Raw genomic sequence first — 19335 nt, 5'->3', positions numbered from 1 at the left:
TTTACTCCTAAAAGGAAGAGCGCTGTATTTTCCATCTTGATGGATTGGTGGCCCGGCCAGGGCAAGGAGAGGTGACTCACCACAGACAGGGATCGGGGGCACAGCGGGGGAGGAGGTCTTGGCTGGCCGTGCTGCTCGGGGACGCGCTCCAAGGCTGGGCTCGCCATGCTCGTTGCCTGCGTTTAGTCACGGGGGTCATCAGGTTCTGTGGCGTGTGGCCCTGACTCTTAGCTCTGAGAAGCGTAGAAAGATGGGTTAAGGACAGTGTGGGTCCAAAACCTGCCATAAATTCGTCATGAGTCGATGTCCCCTTTTAGGCACTGCACTGTGTATGTGGATCTGCGTGTGTCTGTTGGAGGCCTGGGAACCAGATAGCTCGAGGACAGCTGGCTCCTCCACCGCATGCTCTTGGCTGTCTGGGTGTTAGTGTCAGTGGAAAGAATGCAAAGGCAGTAACTTGTCCCGGGGAGGGCGGCGCTCACCCTGCCTCCTCCCTCCCCCTGGGATTAGCGGTTGGCTTATTTCTTCGGAATGATGAAGTTGAATGGTTCTTTCTGGAGCAGGCAGCTCTCCCCTGGTGGGCCTGGGGGCAGCAAGAAGGGGTCTTTCTGGACTGAAGCCAGACAGTACCGAGGCCCTGAGTCATCAACAGTGGACTCTGCCTTGGTTTGAGCAGAGCCTGAGACCACGGTTTGGGTGCAGGTGGTTCTCTGGGAGGCGATCCCAGGGGGCGGGAGGGAGGAGGAAGGAGGGTGAGACAGAGGAGGAGAAATTAAAATGAGGGGGTGTTACTGTGAGAAGCAGGGCTCCATTCTGCCAAGACCTCAGAAGCACAAGTCAGACCCCGTGGTTGTGGGCCGCGCCTGGGGTGTTGACTTCTCTGCCATCCTGGCTGCTCTTACGCTGGACCTCGAAGGGTCTGCAGTGTTGCAGAAGGCTCTCTGGGAAGAAAGGGGGTACACAGGTGGGGTGGCCTTGAGGTGGGAAGCTGTCAGCGAGACTGAGTCTGTGCTCTCAAGGAGCTGTCCACGAAGCAGGTTAGAACCAGAGGTGGGCCGAGCAGACGCGATGTAGGACATCTTCTACTTTCAACAGGGACAGCTTCTGATGAGGAGCAGCGGGCGCTTGGCCCTCAACTTAGAGAGAAGGAAGCAGGAGCAGTGGGTTAGGTGGTGAGCTTGACTATTTCTGCAATGTTTAGAACAGATTTGTCACTGGTGAGAAGACCCGCCACTGTCGTCTACTCCCGGCTCTGCTTTTACCACCTTAAAGTATTTTCTCACCTGAGACCAAAAATATCCTACAAAACTGTGTGCTTCATATTTACCATCAGTTTTACCATTTTTCCCCTCTTAATTTCTTTAAGCAAATCCAAATATTTGAAACAGTTGAAGAGATAATGACCAGGAATTGTTTAAAATAATGAAAGCCACAAGCAAGAGGCTTGGTGTAACCAAACTTGGAAAAATAAAACACACACACCCACACACCCACACCCTTAGTCAAACCGCTGAAACCTAAAGGTAAAAACTTGAAGGCATCCAGAGAAAAAAGGAATATCACATAAAGAAAAAAGGGTATTTTTTTCTGTTCCATTCTCTTGCTCTCTTTTCTCCTCTTCAATCACATGTATGTTAGACCACCTCCTTTGTCCCATAGCTTTTGCAAGTTTATTGTTTTATCATTCTTTTTTCTTTTTAGGTATTAGTACGTATAATTTTTATTGATTTATCTTTCAGTTCCCTGATTCCTTTCTCGGCTGTATCCAGCCTGCCAATAAGGCCAGAAAAAGGGTTAATTTCTGAGACTGCATTTTTGTTTTTGTTTTGTTTTGTTTTGGTTTGGTTTTGAGACTGCATTTTGTATCCCTAGCATTGCCATTTACCTCCTTTTGACTCCCTGCTGAAATTCCCTGTTAGTTCTTTTCCCATTTGATTTGCTACATTCATGTTCAATTTTCCCGCTAGATTTTTTTTTTTAACATAGTGATCATAGTTATTTTAAAGTCTGTGTCTGACAGTTCCCACATTGGAGGCCTCTGAGTCTGGTTCTGTTGGTCATTTTCTCTCTCTACAATGGGTTGTTCTTTCTTGTGTTTTCGTGTATCTCGAAAGGTTTTTTTTTTTAATTGCATTGGTTGCAGAAAAGCAGTAGAGACTGAAGTGAGTACTACTCACACGTGGAAGGGGGCCTGTCCCGCCTGTCAGGCAGCTGGCATGGTGGCTGGGCCAGTCTCATCAGGACTGAGCTGGGCTTTGAGGTTGTTTCTGCGTCGTCCCCTCAGTGCGCCCCAGACCTCAGGCCCGTCTGCAGTGGGCTGCTGTTGTCTTGTGCCTTGTGTGCGGATTGGGGGGCTCGGGGGCTGGCTCAGTGTTCCTGCTTCACACTCAGCTTTCAGGAGCATCTGGTGGTCAGTTCTCCAAGATCTTGACCCTCCGCAGTAACAGGTGTGTTGCCTGTTAGCTTGGTGCTCCTGATGGGGACTTGGGGGGAAGAGCACCTCACGTTTCCTGGTCCATCCTCAGGCTTGGGCAGGGGCTATATACCGCAGTCTCAGGGATACGGATTTATCAGTGCATCTCCCACTGCCGCAGAAACCAAACTCTGCAGAGTTTATCTGTGTTGGATGTCAGTTGGGAGAGAGTGTCCTGCCTCTTCCCCAGCAGTAGCCAACCTGTGTTTTGCGCTGGTGCACGATTCTGGGATAAGAGTATTTCCTTCTCCTCCTCCAGCAGCTTACGGTTGTTGCTTCATCTGAGGGAGCATCAGGAGGGTGGGGAGGGCATCATGCCTGTACCGCCAGGGCAGGGGGTCCCCCCTGCACACCTCCACCACCCGGGGACACTCATTGGAGTGTCCCCTCTTGCACAAGACTTTTCCATGTGCTCCTGGGGAAGGTCTGTGGCAAAGAATTTGCAAGTGACTGTGAACTCTCTTTGTGTCTGGGAGTCCCAGTAATTCTAAACTGATATGCTGGTCTGCACTTGGCTGTTGAGAATTCATTAAAATTTTAGCTGATTTCTGCTCATCTACTTCTGCGGTGGACTCCCCTGCCAGGCCGCTGTGACCTGACAAAGGTCCAACCATTGGTGTGACCCATCTCTCCTTGATGGGCGTTCATTGTTTGGAATTCAGTTCACTTGGCTGCAGTCAGCTCTGTGGACTCAAAAAGATGCGTCTGTAGATTTCCTGACCTTTCGTCATTGTTAGAGTGGGAAGAATTGTCCCCTTGTGACTCTCTGTGTCTTCTGTGGAAGTGGGGCAACTGTTCCTCCTGTCGTGCCCAGGAGACTGCGCCAGGCCCTGTTCATTGACTCTGTTCCATGACTTGTCCCTTCTGGCCAGTCTCCCTCAAAGGTGGACAACTCTTTCCACCTTTGGAATCCAGGTGACCTCCTGGACTTCTCCCTAGTCTTTGGGATAGTGAAGCCCCCTCGCGGTTCTGCAACCAGCATGCTGGGACACCTCCTACCTGGGAGAGGACGGTGGGCGCGCTTTCTTCCATCTAGGGGCAGAGTGGCGCCGTTGGAGGGGATCAGGTATGTTGTCCTGATGCCAAGACAGGGTTGACCAGATGTCCCTTCCCTGGGGCTGAGCCATACTCTCCAGTAGTGTGAGTTCAAGCAAGCCTCCTCAACGCTGGATCCCAGTTATCTTGTGGGTAAAATGGGAGGTTGGATTAACCTCTCTTAGAGTGGACGGTGGACGGCCTCCAGCTCCTGATGGGCCAGCGATTCCTGGGCCCAAAACAGAATCTGCGTGCACACAGGTGTTTCCTCACTCAAGACATAGTAAGAGGGCAGCTGCTCTCGTGTGGGGATGAGAGATGCTCTGTGTTAACAGTGGGGCTCACATTCAGGAAGGAGGAAACCACAGTTGACCTACTGTGGTTTTCACACAGGGTTATCCTGCCCCCCGCCATTTCATCCACAGCTCAGACTCCACAGTTTGCTTCATGGGCTTCCCTTCAAGTGTCTGCTTGAAGGAAAGGTTTTGTGAAGAAAAAAAAAAAGAACCCCCTTAGAAATTAGATCAGCAGTTGCCTAGGGAGCGGGGGCCAGAGGGTCAGAGGAAGGAGGTGAGAGCATTTGGGAGGGTGGAAGTGTCCTCTGTCTTGACTGTGGTGGTTGTTATATGGGTGTGTTGTGTGGATTTGGTGAAACTCATGGGACTGTATATTAAAATGTGCAAACTGTGTTGTGTATCCATAATACCTCAATGAAATTGATTTAAAAATTGAAAGCCACTGCTTCAGATTAGCGTTTCTCAAATTTTTAAATATCCACGCTCCTTTTGATTAGACTAAAAACCTCACAATGTTCTTTAGTTACTGAGAATTTCAAAATAAATTAGTTGTAGTGGGAAAGAGCAAATCAAAACAATGATAATTTTAGAATATGCTCTGTTAATTTGGAGGTAAGGATCATAAGACAGGTACCAGGCTTCCAACTACTCAGAATTTGTATTTGCATTTTACCCTTTTAACTTCATTTGTGTGTGTGTGTGTGTGTGTGTGTGTGTGTAAGAACATTTATTACTGGTGCATCTGAAGCTCCTTGGCTGCCACCATTCATCTCAATTCTGACCCCTCCTTGCCTTCCCTCCCTTTCTTCCTGGAGGCGATAGTGTGAAGGTTGGGTGTACATTCTTCCAGCGCATTTTTTGACATCTTTTCATATATATACATACATATCTAAGAATAATACATAGTACTATTTTGAACTTTTATTTGTAAATTTATACAATTGGCTTCAAAATATACAGATCATTCTGCAATTTGCTTTTTTCAATTACCATTTTATTTTTGAGGTTTACACATAATGACATGTCTTGGTAATTTTTCTTAACTGTTGCACAGATTTCCATCATACTAATATACCACAATTTAATTTTCTTTTAAGAAATTGAAGCACAGTTGATTTACAATGTTGCATTAGTTTCTGGTGTACAGCATAGAGATTCAGTTATACATATATATTCTTTTTCATTATAGGTTATTGCAAGTTATCAAATATAGTTCCCTGTGCTCTACAATAGGTCCTTGTTGTTTATCTATTTTGTATATAATAGTTTGTATCTGCTAATCCCAAAATCCTAATTTATCCTTCCCCTCTTACCCCTTTTAGTAACCATAAGTTTGTTTTCTATGTCTGTGAGTCAGTTTCTGTTTTGTGTATCAGTTCATTTATGACGGAGTAGTATTCCATTGTGTGTGTGGGTGTGTGTGTGTATATATGTGTGTATATATATATATATATAAATATACCACATCTGCTTTATCCAGTCATCTGGTGACGGACATTTAGGTTGCTTCCATGTCTTGGCTATTGTAAATAGTGCTCTGTGAACATTGGGGTGCATGTATCTTTTCGAATTAGAGTTTCCTCTGAATATATGCCCAGGAGTGGGATTGCTGGATCATATTGTAAGTCTATTTTTAGTTTTTTAAGGAACCTCCATACTGTTCTCCATAGTGGTTGCACCAATTTGCATTCCCACCAACAGTGTAAAAGAGTTCACTTTTCTTCACACTCTCTGCAGCATTTATCATTTGTGGACTTTTTAATGATCACAATTTAGTTTTCAGTTCCTCTTTTTTCATTATTGTCAGCAACAATGTGTCTATGACTTCCCTTTTCCTGACAGGGGGCTCTCTGGGTGGTCCCAGCAGCCGGAACCCCTTGATCCTGGGGCTGGAATGTGCCTCTCCAGCTACACAGTGCATCCCCCCTCCCACTCAAAGACCCGGAGATGCACATTCTCCCATCTATTCCTTTGAATCCACTGAGAGTCACTGCTCTAGAACGTGGGTTAGCAAAAGTTTTCTTAAAGGGTCAGTAAACATTCCAGGCTTTGCCAGCCAACAGGCAAAATCGAGAACATAATGTAGGTATTTATGTAACCATTAAAAAATGTAAAAAACCATTCTCGCTTATAGGCTATAAAAAAGCACGGACTGGCTGGATTTGGCTCATGCCCTGTAGTTTGCTGCCCCTGCTCTAGACTTGTCCAGTTCCGGACAGTCTTCTAGTTCTAGTGTGAATTTACTAATAAACAGATAAATTAACACACGTACACACACACACGTGCAGTGTAAGAAGTTAGGTAGTCGGCACGTGTGCACGTTTGACTGAGGGAAGCTGGGGGAGATGGCGTCTCATCTCCTACGAACCTGCTGTTGCCCTTGGCTTTTAAAAGCAACAGGCCCAGGAGTGGCTCCGTGTTCCTCCCCAGGCTGCCTCGTGCTGCTGTGCCCTCTCCGTTGGCCACGTGCCCCTTTCCTTGGTGGGCGGACACACACCAGTGATGCTGCTGTCCCCATGGGTGCTGTAGCTGCAGGGACACAGGAGCCCAGACTTGCCCACACCCTGTGCCTCCCTTACACGGCCTGTGATGTGTGCCTCGGGCAGCAGCTCTCCGGGGGTCTCGAGGTGGCGACGCTGCGAGCTGTTTGGAGGAGAAGTGGAAGGGAGGGCGGCGGAGTGGGCAGCGTTTTGGAAAACAGACATCAGGGAGTGTCAACGGGTTTGACTTCCTCTCTCTAAAGAAGGGGTGCAGATGGGCTACAGGCAGGGCTGGCGTGGGGGAGGTAACCACCCGCGTTGTCCCCCGAGACAACCAGAGGACACGGATTAGTGGAATAGATGACAGTGAAGCAGACTCAGGTTGAAGGAGCTGTTGTTTGTTTTAAGTAAAACCCTTGTCCCGGGCAGAATTTGGCACAGCCATCTGTCCTTCCAGTAGGGTGGCATCCAGACTGACCTTGACAGTTGACATCCAGTCTATTCTTTCCCATTTCTGGGCAAGGCATGTCTGTAATCTCCTTCTCTGGTGACTTTGAAGGCGCCTCTGGGAGGTGACCGCTTTTGGGGACTGTGTCAGGTTCCCCATTGGTATGAGGACAACCGTTTTGTGAGGGGGCACAGAGGGAATGTGGGGGGGGCAGGTGGGGGGGCAGGTGGGGTGGATCGTGTGACCCTCCCTTTTCAAATGTCAGCTCACACAGGAGACCCCCTTCCGAAGCCCAGCGCCCACTCAGATTCTGTCGGCCCCACCCGACGCGGGTGACCCGGTGCCAGCCTGCCTCTCGCAGCATCCTCGCTGCCCCTTCCGGTCACCGCTCCGGCTTCTGGGACCCCTCTTTCCCTTCCCCGCCAGCAGACACTCCCCACTCCCATCCCAGCCCCAGCGGGGTGGCAGGACTCAGGAGGACAGAAAGAACAGCGATTCACGGAAGTCCTTCAAGACCCAGCTCCCCGAAAGGGTGGCCCCCGAGTCTCTCCCCGGCCCCGGCCCCGGCCCCGCAGGGTGGGGTTGAGCCCGGGCGGCGCCAGCCACGCCCAGACGGCGATGAGCCGGAGCCCCAGCGCTGCAGGACTCGCGGAGGCCGGTGAGGCTCCCCGCCTCCTCTTGCGCAACCTTCCCTCCGTGCCTGGGCCCGGAGCTGGCAGAGCTGGCCGGGGGCAGGTTTCCACCCGCTGGTTTTGCGATCCATTGACTCAAGCCTTCCGCTTTTACCCTGGACAAGCAGCTCCGCGGTGAAACCCACGCCGCGAGCGCGCAGGTCGGCTGCGGCCCAAGCAGAGGCCGGATGAGGCTGTGCGCCTCCGCCGACGTCTCCTAAAGGACCCTGCGCGTGATGGTGTTTCTCCCCCGCAGAGACGGAGGGCCGCGGAGGGCGGACTCCGAGGGCGGAGTCCGGGAGAGAACAGGGCTCACCCGTGAGCTGACCACCCGCAGGTTTAATACTTAAATTCTCTTTGCAGATGAGAGGAGGCTGCATCGTTAGGTGCTCAGGCTTCGGTACTTACTCCCAGCCCTGCACCCTGGGGTTCACTGGAGAGCCGTTCACCCTCTCTGGCCTTTGTGGGTGCTGCTCCCCGAGCCAGACCCTTGCGTCTCCCTCCCACTCTTGCCCCGGCGAGTCCTTAGTCACGGCATTGATGTCGCCCTCGGTGCCCTTTGGCGCCCCCGTGGCGCCGGGCTCCCCTCCCCGAATCCGTCACAGTGGGTGGTAATTGCTCCTGCACTTAGCTGAATCCTCCGCTAGGTCAGAAACAGCGTCCTCCTCACTGCTGTCCTCGCTCCCGACGCCACGCCTCGGATCAGGCTGGGTGGAGCTAAGGTGGCCTCTGAAATGGCCAGGGGCGCACAGGCTCAAAGAGCAGACACCCCAGAGCGTCGGGGTCAGAAAAGCAAGGGTCGTCGTCAAGCCAGGTGTCAGAGCCGTGGTGCAGGGAGGAGAGACGGGGTTGGGCGCTGGGGAGCTAGGATGAGTTCCCTGAGTTCGGAGTTCTAGATGTGGACTCTGGACTGGACCAGGGTGCTGGCCGTGTTGCCTGGCTGCTGGCTGAGGACAAGGAGGTCAGGCAGGGGTTCGAAGTGTGGGGACGGTGCAGAGGCTTGGCATGGGGCAGGTGGGGTCCTCAGCTGGTTCTAGAGGCTCGGCCTGTGAGAGAGGGCCCCCCAGAAGCAGACGCTGAGGACTCCGGGGCTGTGGCTTACGTGGGAGGGGGAGGGAGGGGGAGGGTAGTAGGATCGTGGCGGGGGGGGGCAGCTGGGGAGGGAGGGCAGCACATCAGGTGTGGAGAAATGGGGCACCCAGAGCCTGCCTTACCTGGGAGCCACCCTGCCCCCGTGCTTGCCCACCACATCCCGTTCATCGCTGGCTGACAGTGGTTTCTCTTCCACATCCTCATGGGTGTGTGCAGGGACTTCAGCGCCCACCCTCTGACGACGAGGTGCAGAGCTGGCAGTGGGACGCTGGGCGGGGACTCGCCGAGCCCAGGAGGCCTGAGGGCTGGGGCTGCCTCTTGCCCCATCGAGCTGGGGGGCGGAACCCTACCGGTGTGCCTGCTGGACCGAGTCACCCTGCAGAGACCCTGTCTTGACTCTTCTGCGTTCCCTTGTAGAAGACCCTTGAGAGCTTTTGGCTGAGCAGAACTAAAATCCAGCATGGAAGGGCCAGAGAGGAGAGGGGACCCACTGCCCACTCCAGGGCCCCGAGGCCACCGTCAGTGACCGGCCCTCCCAAGCGGGATGCCTGCCTCCCCGAGCCCCGTGAGCAGCAGCAGCCAACTCTGTCCGCCCGGCGCTGTGATCCACTTACATCCTTTCCCTCGCTGAGTCACCAGCACCCTTGGAGGTGGGGACCAGAGTCCTCTCCTTTGTACAGAGGAGGAAACCTTGAGAGTTTGATGACTTCGTTTCTCTTGAGCCTTTGTTCTTTGACCTCATTTCCACTTCGGACTCTCACATCACCCTACCTGTTACTGTGAATGGGCCAGTTGTCCCAAACCCAGCGCTGGTCATGCTGGGCTGAGTTCCTAGCAGGATCCCAGCGAATTAAGAAGCAGAGGTGGATCCCAAGCCAGGTCTCCTGGAGCCCAGCCCTCATTTTACAGTGAGGGAGCCACCTGCGTAGAGGTCCCATTAATGGGCCAGGAGCGCCCCACCCAGAGCTGCACTCACTCCTCCCCAACACAGCCGCTCCTGCGGCTAGAAGGGCGTTTTCTAAAATGATTCTGCTTCTGCAGCCCATTTTCTCAGTTGTATTTTCCCAGAATAGTGTGTGTGTGTGTGTGTGTGTGTGTGTGTGTGTATCAGTGGGCGCCTTATAGAATTGTCATACAATGTTTTGTCTAGAAGAAAAGGCCAATTTTGGGCAAGAATTCTGTGGCTGTTAAGAAGAGCTTCCTGACTGGACCTCTGGCAAGAACCCTGACGGAGATCGAGGCCGCCCTGCCCTTACGCATCTAAAGCTCCCAGCGCAGAAGCGGGTCGGCCTGCAGGTGGGGCCAGGCGGAGCCGGCTGATTCCCTGGCTTCACAAGTCCTACATTCTTATTCCAATATTCTGGGCATCGTCCAGGAAGATAACTTTACTGCTGGAAAGGCGTCTCTCTTCCCCAGATTTTGGATGCATTTCATTTTCCATTTGTGAGAAGCGAGAGGGATATTTCCCCGGCTGGGTCTGCGGAGGGAGGGGCAGCACTGCTCACTCTCCGGCTGCCGCCGCCCCCCCACCCACCCCCACACTCGTCTCTGCTGTTGGCCTGGGAGCGCCCAGCTGCGCACCCAGCTCCCACCCTTCTCTTTCAGGGATGTTGTATCTCTGTCTTGGCCGATTCGTCCTCCCTAAGGCTCAGGCTTCCAAGAGACAGAAGACCCAGGTGTCCCACTTCCACACCTTCTGCTTGCTCCCATTTGACATGGATCTAGTCTGTTGTTATTTGTCCTGACGGCTCCCCTGTATCAGCTGTCTCTGGAATTAACCTGGAAAATGCCACGCCTTTCTATTGTTTCCTGGGCTAGACCAACATTCCCAGGCCAGGCCTCATTCCCTCTGGGAACTGAGAGCAAGTGGATCTCAATGCAGGGGCCCCGCTCCCTCTGCAGGGCCACCGCTGTGCCTGCACGATGACATCTGGAGGGAATGGTGGTGATCAAGGCAAACACAATGTGGGTTCCCAGACCCGACTGCACCATCAGCTACAGAGGACTTACAGAAGTATAGATTCTCAGGTCTTGTATCAGTTAGCTGTTGCTGTGTAACAAACTACTTCAAACATAATGGCCTAAAACCTCAGGCATGTATTCATCTCATGATTCTGTGGGGCATCTTCTGCTCTGTGCCTGCTCATCTGATCTTGGTGGGTTCACTTAGCACTGTGGTCAGCGGGCAGGTTGGCTGAGACTTGGCTGGTCTAGGACGGCCTCCCTCACCTGGCTGGCTGGTGGTTGGCAGGCTATTGGCTGGGACAGCTGATGCAGCTGGACCACGTGTCTTCTTCCAGCAGGTCAGCTCTGGCTTGTTCACACGTGACCACAGGTCCGGGAACAGCTAGAGGATGAGCCACAAAGGACAGGCACCTTTCAAGTCCCTGCTTGTGTCACATTTCCTGCTGTCCTGTTGGTAAAGCAAGTCAGGGACAAGCCCTGAGTCTTCACGGGGATGGACCACCCCAGGGTGTGTCTGCAAAAGCTGTGAACCTACTAGGGGCATCACCGCAAACCTCTGCCCCTGATGATTCTCACTCCAGACTCTGGGGGTAGCCCCAGGAACCCCTAGTTTTAACCAGTCCCCAGGGCAATTCTCCCGCAGCTGCTCCACAGAAAGTTGGTGGGGCCACTGGAAGCAACTATGAGTTAGTTGTGAACTCAGAAGCCTGGAAAGGCCAGTAAGTGACATAAAGGCATGCCATCGCAGGTGTAGGGTGACAGGGAATGCTCAGTCTGGGCAAACGGGACAGTCCTGGAAGGGAAGGAATTCAAGTTCGGTTTTCTTCACATACTGAACAGGTCAAACCACCCACGTCCAAGTGGCTCCCAGCTCTGAGCGAGTGTCCCTCGGTTTTACAATGATGGTTTCCCCAGTGTTAGAAAGGCAGGTGGCCTCGGGGATGCAGGGCCCACATCACTCCACGAAGACCAGGCCTTTCCTCCCAGCCGTCTGCCCATCCGTGTTTGCTCAGGGCAACTGGCACTCAGGGTCCTGCCTTCCTTCCCAAGTTGGACTCAGGCTCACGCTCCTGCTGAAGTCTCCCCGGCCCACCCCGCTGCACTCCTCTCCCCGGCACTGCTCACCTCTGACACCCGCTTTCTCTGTGCACTGGCTCGCCGCCCCCCCACCGCCCACGGGAGCATCAGCTCCGTGACTCCTTCCTGCTGTGCCCGCTTCTGGACCCTGGGGGCCTGGCACTCGGTGGGCACTTAATGACTCTTTCTTCAGTGAATGAAGCCCCCCTCACCGTTGCTTTTTCCTCTCAGCGATTTCTCTTTGCCTCAGGAATGGCGCCAGCTGGACTGCAGCCTCAGCGCTCCGCTCCGGGTTTGCTCTGGGGATTGACTCCCGCACAGGCCCGTCTCCCCCACATCCATCTGCACTGCCAGCATTTTCTCTCCGGGATTCCTGGAGCCAGGCCTCCTCTGGAGGTGGATTGGGGAGGGAGGGAGAGAGGGAACTGGGCCCCGGGAGTAAGAAGGTGTCTGGAGACCTTTGGTTGGGTGTTCTTCCACTCAGATATTACTATTAATTGATTTTCGTGTGTGAGAACATTTAAATTCTACTGTCTTAGCAAGTTTCAATTATACAATCCAGTGTTCCCAACTACAGTCGCCGTATTTCACAGCAGAGCCGCACCCTGATTCATCTCAGAGCTGGAAGTGTACCTCCTTTTACCGACCTCTCCCTATTTCCCACCCCCAGCCCCTGGCAACCACTATTTTACTCTCTGTTTCTATGAGTTTGACTTTTTTTTTTTTTTTCAAATTCCACACGTAAGTGATACCATGCAGTGTTTGTCTTTCACATCTGGTTTAGTATAATGCCTTCGAGGTCCGTCCCTGAAGCTGCAAATTGCAGAATTGCCTTCTGGCTGAATACTGTTTTGATACGTGTATTCATATCACGTCTCCTTTACCCGTCCAGCCACCGACGGGCACTTGGGCTGTTTCCGCACCTTGGCTGTAGTGAGCACTGGGGCGGCCCCCCGCATTTGAGCACAATCTGTTAGGACCAGGAGGGCTATGGCAGGGGAGAACTGGAGAGGGGAGAGGCGTGTGCACGGTCGGCACAGAGCCCGAGGCTCAGCACATCCCAGGGCCCCTTACTTACCTGGGGGAGCATTTGAATTTGCTCCCCCAGATCTTAGAGGTGAGGACCAGAGCTTCAGAAGCATGGGAACTCGCCTGGGTCCTGGAGCCGGTTCCAGCTCCACCGCCCCACTTTGCCATCCACTGAGTCGCCACCGCTCCATCCATCCCTGCTTATCCTCAGGGGCCGAGTGAGTCAGAATTGCCTTCCCACACCCAGTTCTGACATGACTACCCCTGGAGTAAGCAGTACACATGGGCCCCAAAACACTTCTAGAGAAAGAGGAAAGGATTAAAGCTTTTTACGAAGATAAACAAAAACTCCCGGGAGGCTGGGGTTCAGATTGTCCAAGAGGGAACCAGAACCCCCAACAGGGCTCGTGAAAAAGGGGGACAAACTTAGGGGAACAAGAGGACGTTGTTGTGGGACCTGTCTCCTCTGTCAGAGGAGAAGGGCGGTCTGGGGGAGAATTCACACGGGGAGTTCGGGACGCTGTTCGTAGGACTTCTCTGGCCCCCTGTCCTCGCTCAGGCGGATTCTCCCAGCTGCTTGCTTTCCCCTCTGCTGGAAGCAGGGGAGAGCAGACCATGGTTTGCAGGCTGGAGGTAGGGCGCGTTTCCAGAGGCCAAACGTTTGAGGCAGATGCACCGTGTTCCCGGCTCGGAAACCTGGGACTTTTTGGACGGGAAAATCTCCCACGAAACATGAGAATTCAGCAGTTCCAAGTACCAATGGCGTTGCAGATCCAGGTCTTTCTTGATAAGCCCCAAAGCATGTCCAGAAACAGGGGGCTGGCCTGAAGGGGTTTCCCATCTGGGTCCAGTGGGCCGGTGGTGTCACTGACTGGGGCTGGATCCAAGTGGCACTTGTTCAAAGGAGATGCTCTGTGCTTCATTGGTGGAACATTGAATCCCACCCCCTGGGGCCTGGCAAGAAAAATTTGAATAAAGATACAGGTAAATAAAGAAAATAAAATCACCCTAAATCTTAACACTTAGATATATCCAATACTAATAGCATATATACGAAAGGCATTGAACTTAAATCATAAGCACTTGCATTTCTTCCCTCCTTTTCTGAGACAGGTCTTCATGATGCTGGATGGGGAAATCAGTGGAAAAGAAATTTGGACAAACTGAGAGGGGCCATGCTGATCTATGTGCAAAAAGGTGTGGAGATACTCTAAGGTGAAGAAGATAAGAGGTGGGGAGGAATTTGGAGGGGAGAGAGAAGGAGGAGGAGGAGGGGTGGGGAAGGGAGGGGTGCAGGAGGTGGAAGGGATGGGGAGGAGGAGGAGAAAGGAGGAGGGGTGATGGAGGGGAAGAGCGAAAGGGGAGGGGTGGGGGAGGGGAGCACTAGAGGAGAATATTAGTGGAAGACATACAAAGAAAGGCTCAGAGGCTTGGAGTTTGAGGGGTGAGCGAAATCAAAAAGAGAAAGAGGAGGAATGCAAGTAGCTGGAGTGTGGAGTAAAGTTCTGAGGAAAGGAAAGGATTGCAAAATAAAATTTTAAGAGAAATATTTGTTACCAGGCACCACCAGAAAACTTCAGTAAAGATATGCATTACTCTTCGATTCTGGTTTGATAATGAGGACAGTTTTAAAGCCTGAAGATGACCCAGTTTTATTTGGGAAATTTATATCCATCTACATATTCCCATATTACTTTAAAAAAATCAAAGTAAGGTCTTACCCTATGCATTGGTTTATAGTCTGCCCTTGGTTTCTGTTGCTGTTGTTTCTATTGAAGTACAGCCGATTTGTAACATGTTAGTTTCTGGTGTACAGCACAGTGATCCATTTATACATATAATGTATATTCCTTTCATATTCTTTTCCATTATAGGCCATTGCAAGATATTGAATATAGCTCCCTGTGCTAAAAGTAGGACCTTGTTTTTTATTTTATGTATAGTAGTTAGAATCTACAAATCCCAAACTCTCAATTTACCCTTCCCACCCCCTTTCCTCCATAGTAACCATAAGTTTGTTTTCTATGTCTGTGAGTCTGTTCTGTTTTGTAAATAAGTTATTCTGCATATAAGTGATATCATATATTTGTCTTTCTCTTTCTAGCTAACTTCACCTAGTATGATGATCTCCAGATCCATCCATGTTGCTGCAAATGGCATTATTTTATTCTTTTTTTATGACTGAGTAGTATTCCATTGTATAAACATACCACAACTTCTTTATCCAGTCATCTGTTGTTGGACACTTAGGTTGCTTCCATGTCTTGGCTACTGTACATAGTGCTGCTATGAACATTGGGGTGCACGTATCTTTTCAAATTAGAGTTTCATCCATATACATGCTCAGGAGTGGGACTGCTGGGTCATAGGGTAAGTCTATTTTCAGTTTTTTAATGAATCTTCATACTGTTTTCCATAGTGGCTGCACCAAACTATATTCCCCCCCAATAGTGTAGGAGGGTTCCCTTTTCTCCACACCCTCTCCAGCATTTATCATTTGTGAACTCTTTAATGATGGCCATTCTGACTGGTGTGAGGTGACACCTCATCGCAGTTTTGATTTGCATTTCTTTGATAATTAGTAGTATTGAACATGTTTTCATGTGCCTATTTTCCATTTGTTCGCCTTCATTGGAGGAATGTTTGCTTAGGTCTTCTGCCCATCTTTTGATTGGGTTGTTTGGTTTTTTAGTTATTGAGTTGTATGAGCTGTTTGTATATTCTGGAAATTAAACCCTTGTCTCATCATTTGCAAATATTTTTTCCCATTCTGTAGGTTGTCTTTTTATTTATGGTTTTCTTTGCTATGCAAAAGCTTCTAAGTTTCATTAGGTCCCATTTGTTTATCTTTGCTTTTATTTCTATGCCTCAGTAGACTGCCCTAGGAGAACATTGCTGAGATTTATACCAGAGGATGTTTTGCTTATGTTCTCTTCTAGAAAATATAACCTGCCCTTTTCACTTAACAAGACGTATAGAACGTAATCCTTAATGCCGACATAATACTCCAGTGTGGGAAGGTACCATAATTTATCTAACTCATCTTTCATTGGCCAGTTGGATTATTTCCAATGTTTAAAACTATTCTAAGCAATATTGCAATGAATAACTATGTTAGTAATTCTTCATGCACATATATTATGATTTCCATATACAATGATTTCCTTAAGATACATTTTTTGAAGTAGCTTTGCTGAATCAATGGGAAAACAAAATATTATAGCCTTCAATACTCATTACTGGGTTGCCTTACAGAAAAGTTGAGTAATTATTCTCCTATTGGGAGGATAATTCCCAATCTGTTGATCATAAACTATCTTCCCTTGTTCTATAACTATATCCTGAGGGTAATTCAACTAGAATGGAAGTTCTAGGAAGCCAGCAGCCCTTCCTGACTCTCTGTAGCGTAGACCTAAACGTGTAATAGGAACTGAATAAATACGTTTGGGTGAACGAATGGTTGGATGGGTGGATGGATTTGGACCCTTAAGGGAAGGTTCTGCTTCTCTAAAGCCCTCTAACGTCTGGTTACTGCTAAGCACACAGTCGGTGCCTAATGCTGAATCCCCTAAAAACGTTGGTCTCAGTCCAACCGTACTGCCATGTGGGAGTCAGACTTTCCTTCCAATCTAAGAAGGCAGATTGTTCACTTGACCCTGAGTCCAGAAGACATCTGTGGTCCCCAGACCAAGTTATCCTTCTGGGAGGATTGGGTCCCTGTCTTCACCACACTATCCATCCCAATGACCTCTGTCGGCAAGTTCCTTTTGGGCTGACCCAGCCTGGGTAATCATGAACTTCTGCCAATAGCAGATCAAGCCACCTCTGGACATTCCTTTAAAATGCTGTGTTATGAGGATGGTGAGAGAAGATGGATGGGAGGCATCTGGTACAATGCCCAGCGCAGAGTGGGCTCCCCAAATGGTGGTGTGACTACGATTAACTCATCACCATCACTCTTCAGTGGTGCCCCTGGTCTCATCTACTCAAGAAAAAAAAGTAAATAATTAACATATTGTTAGTTCTTGAGTTTAATCCTCTCCTTGCTGCTGTGAGTCAGGTATGTTTTTTCCATCTTGCAGCTCAGGAGACTGGAGTTTGTGGAGGCAACGTGACGATCCCGCTTTCTCACAGTTGGCTCCAGGAGACACGTGTGCGGCGCCCGTGTCAGGCCCTGGGCAGAGTCCGAGAGCACAGCTGCCCTTCTGACAACCAGCAGACGGAGGCCGGAGCCGCTTGGGTCTCAGGGGCCCAGTGGGCCGCCTGGGTGCTCGTAACATTCCTGAGGAAGGCGGGGGCCGTTTGCATCACAGCCTCTCTGACAGCGAGGAGGCAGGCGGAGGCCAACTATGTTTAAGAAATGCCAGTGAGGTCAGCCAGGCGAGTTGTGATGGCTCAGGCCAGACACTGTCTAGAAGAAGGAAGCTGATTCCTGAAAATACTGTCCCCAGTAACCGGAGACGTTCCGGTGAGGAAGGGACAGCAGTTACGGGTCTGCTGCATCAGATGGAAGTAAAATGAACACATGCTCACGTTGAAAATGAAGCCAAACTGGAGAGGCCAGGTTTCTTCTGTTAGGGGGTTCCAGGCGCCGCTCGCGCATTTTATTTAGTCCAGAGTCACATGCTCCTTAGTCAGCTCCTGAGCTGAAGGCATGCGGGGGGTTCTGGCCGGGCGCAGACGATGCCTCTGTCCTCTCAGATTTGGCCTTTTGATCCACTCTCCGTGTTCTCCCCATGATGCTGGTCGTAATGGAAAAGGACATTAGTTCAAGTGGAATGGTTTTTCCTTTGAATGTGAGAGTTTTTGCTCTTGGGGACTTTGTTGTGAACCAGATTTCAATGTCTGATCAGCCGCTGTACCTACTGTGGTGTGAGGGATAAAGGCTGGTGTCTGGGGAGGGGAGAGGCTTTTGTTTCCTTCTGTCAGCACTCAAATCGTGGTTGCCCTGGGGGAGATTGTGTCTGGCATCATAACTTATCCAGAGGACTGTTGCGTGGCCAGTGCAGAGCGAAGATGGGCTGTAGATGGAGGCGCACAGCCTCACGGACACGACAGAGAGCGGGCCGTCCTCATTCCCTGGGACTCACTCTGCTGCCATAACCCTGTTCACCACTCTTCACGCTTGACTTCTGTGTGCATCTAATTAGATGCTTGAAAGATGGCATCTGTGTGACAGCCAAGACTGCAATGTTTGAGTTTTTTTTTTTTAATTTTTAAAATTTTTGGGACGGGGAGGTAATTAGGTTTATTTATTTATTTATTTATTTATTTAGAGGCGGTACTGAGGATTGAACCCAGGACCTCGTACATGCTAAGCACACACGCTACTGCTTGAGCTGTACCCTCCCCCTCGAGTGAGTTATTAATCACACGGAACTTCATTTTCCTAAAGTATAAAGTGGAAGCCAGTGATACCCTAGGTTAGGACGATAAATGTGAAAGTGCCCAGCCCTTAGTGGACGCATAATAAATTCTCAACTCCTCCTTTATTTCTTTGGCATTAATTTCCTTTCCATCGCTCTGGACTGCCCGACATGGACGGACTTTAGGCAGCTGATTGTAAGGAGAGTCATTGCGATCTGTGCTGGTTTGACTTGCTGCCTTTCCCAAGGCATCCAAGGTCATCTTCTTAGGAAGTCTGAGAGACAAACCTCAGACTGTGTTCATTCTTTCCCAGATGGAAAATGGAAAAATGTGGTCAAGCATCCAAATGTTTGGTCTATAAAACACTCAAAACATTCAGATGTTTGGTGTTGGAAGGGCAAGGTGCCATCCAAGCATGTGAGTGTCATAAAGTCCCAACTGGCCCGGCCATTTGGATCTTTGGTTTTAATCAGGTAGCCCCAGGGAAACAACCTAGGCTTCGTGGTTTCACTCATTTCTTCTCTTCCTTGGAAAAAGGTGTATTTTATCCTTACTCCAGAAGGTTATAAAGAAGGTTGCTTTGAAATTCGTTCATTTGCAGTGGCTGGATGGGAGTCTTAGAAGCTATATAAATATCTGACTTTATAAGGATTCACATTTGGATACTATTTCCTTATTTAGATGAAACTGGGTCAAAAGGAAATTCTGGATTTACCTTAGAGAAAAAAGAAGATACATTATTTGTTTTCAAGATTATATAAATTTTTTTTTAAAAAAGCTGGATCCTATTTAGCTCTTTCTTCTATACTTTAACCAAGAAATTTTCATTTTTTATCTTCCTTACAACATAAGCTTATTTTCAATGCTATTCACAATGAAAGTCATAGTGTTAAATATTTCTCTGAAAAGAAGAAATAGAATGAAAGTCTGACCGTCAATGTTGCCTTCATCTTTGGAGGTGGAAAGGGTGCTGAGGATGTGAGATCCACCTGTCGTGGCTTACTTGTATTGATGGTGCAATTTTTCACTCCTTTCATTGTGGGCAGAGACTTCTGCCCCCTCCTTAATGCCTGGACCAGCCATGTGACTTGATTTGACCAATAGGATGTTAACACACACAATGAGTGACACAGCAGAGGCTGGAAAAATGCTTATGTGCTGGGGCTTGCTCATGAGAACACACCTGAGCTGGCTTGGGGGAGTATTACACCTGAAACATTGTCCCTTCTTCCCTCATCCCAGCTGAGGTCATCATGACAACCATAAGAGCCCAGTTGAGAGTAGCCAGCCGACTCACAGCTGACCAGATGCATGAGCAGACCCAGCCAAGATCGGCAGAAAGACCCAGATGACTCACAGACTCAGGCGCAGTAATCATTCTATACATAAATATTTAAATAAT

At 49.9% G+C, this 19335-nt stretch overlaps 1 long non-coding RNA gene across 1 annotated transcript; it reads left to right on the top strand.

Annotated features, from left to right (window-relative positions):
• The first annotated feature begins 8575 nt into the window (after window positions 1-8575).
• On the top strand, window positions 8576-18400 carry LOC141574096 (uncharacterized). Its single transcript, XR_012500766.1, has 3 exons — window positions 8576-13763; window positions 14671-14936; window positions 16649-18400. It is a non-coding gene; the product is annotated as an uncharacterized LOC141574096 (long non-coding RNA).
• Window positions 18401-19335: the final 935 nt, after the last annotated feature.

The sequence above is a fragment of the Camelus bactrianus genome, chromosome 19 (assembly GCF_048773025.1).
Source record: "Camelus bactrianus isolate YW-2024 breed Bactrian camel chromosome 19, ASM4877302v1, whole genome shotgun sequence".
NCBI lineage: Eukaryota > Metazoa > Chordata > Mammalia > Artiodactyla > Camelidae > Camelus > Camelus bactrianus.
The sequence above is the reverse complement of the archived record's forward strand: the minus strand, read 5'-3'. Positions and strand labels throughout refer to the sequence as shown.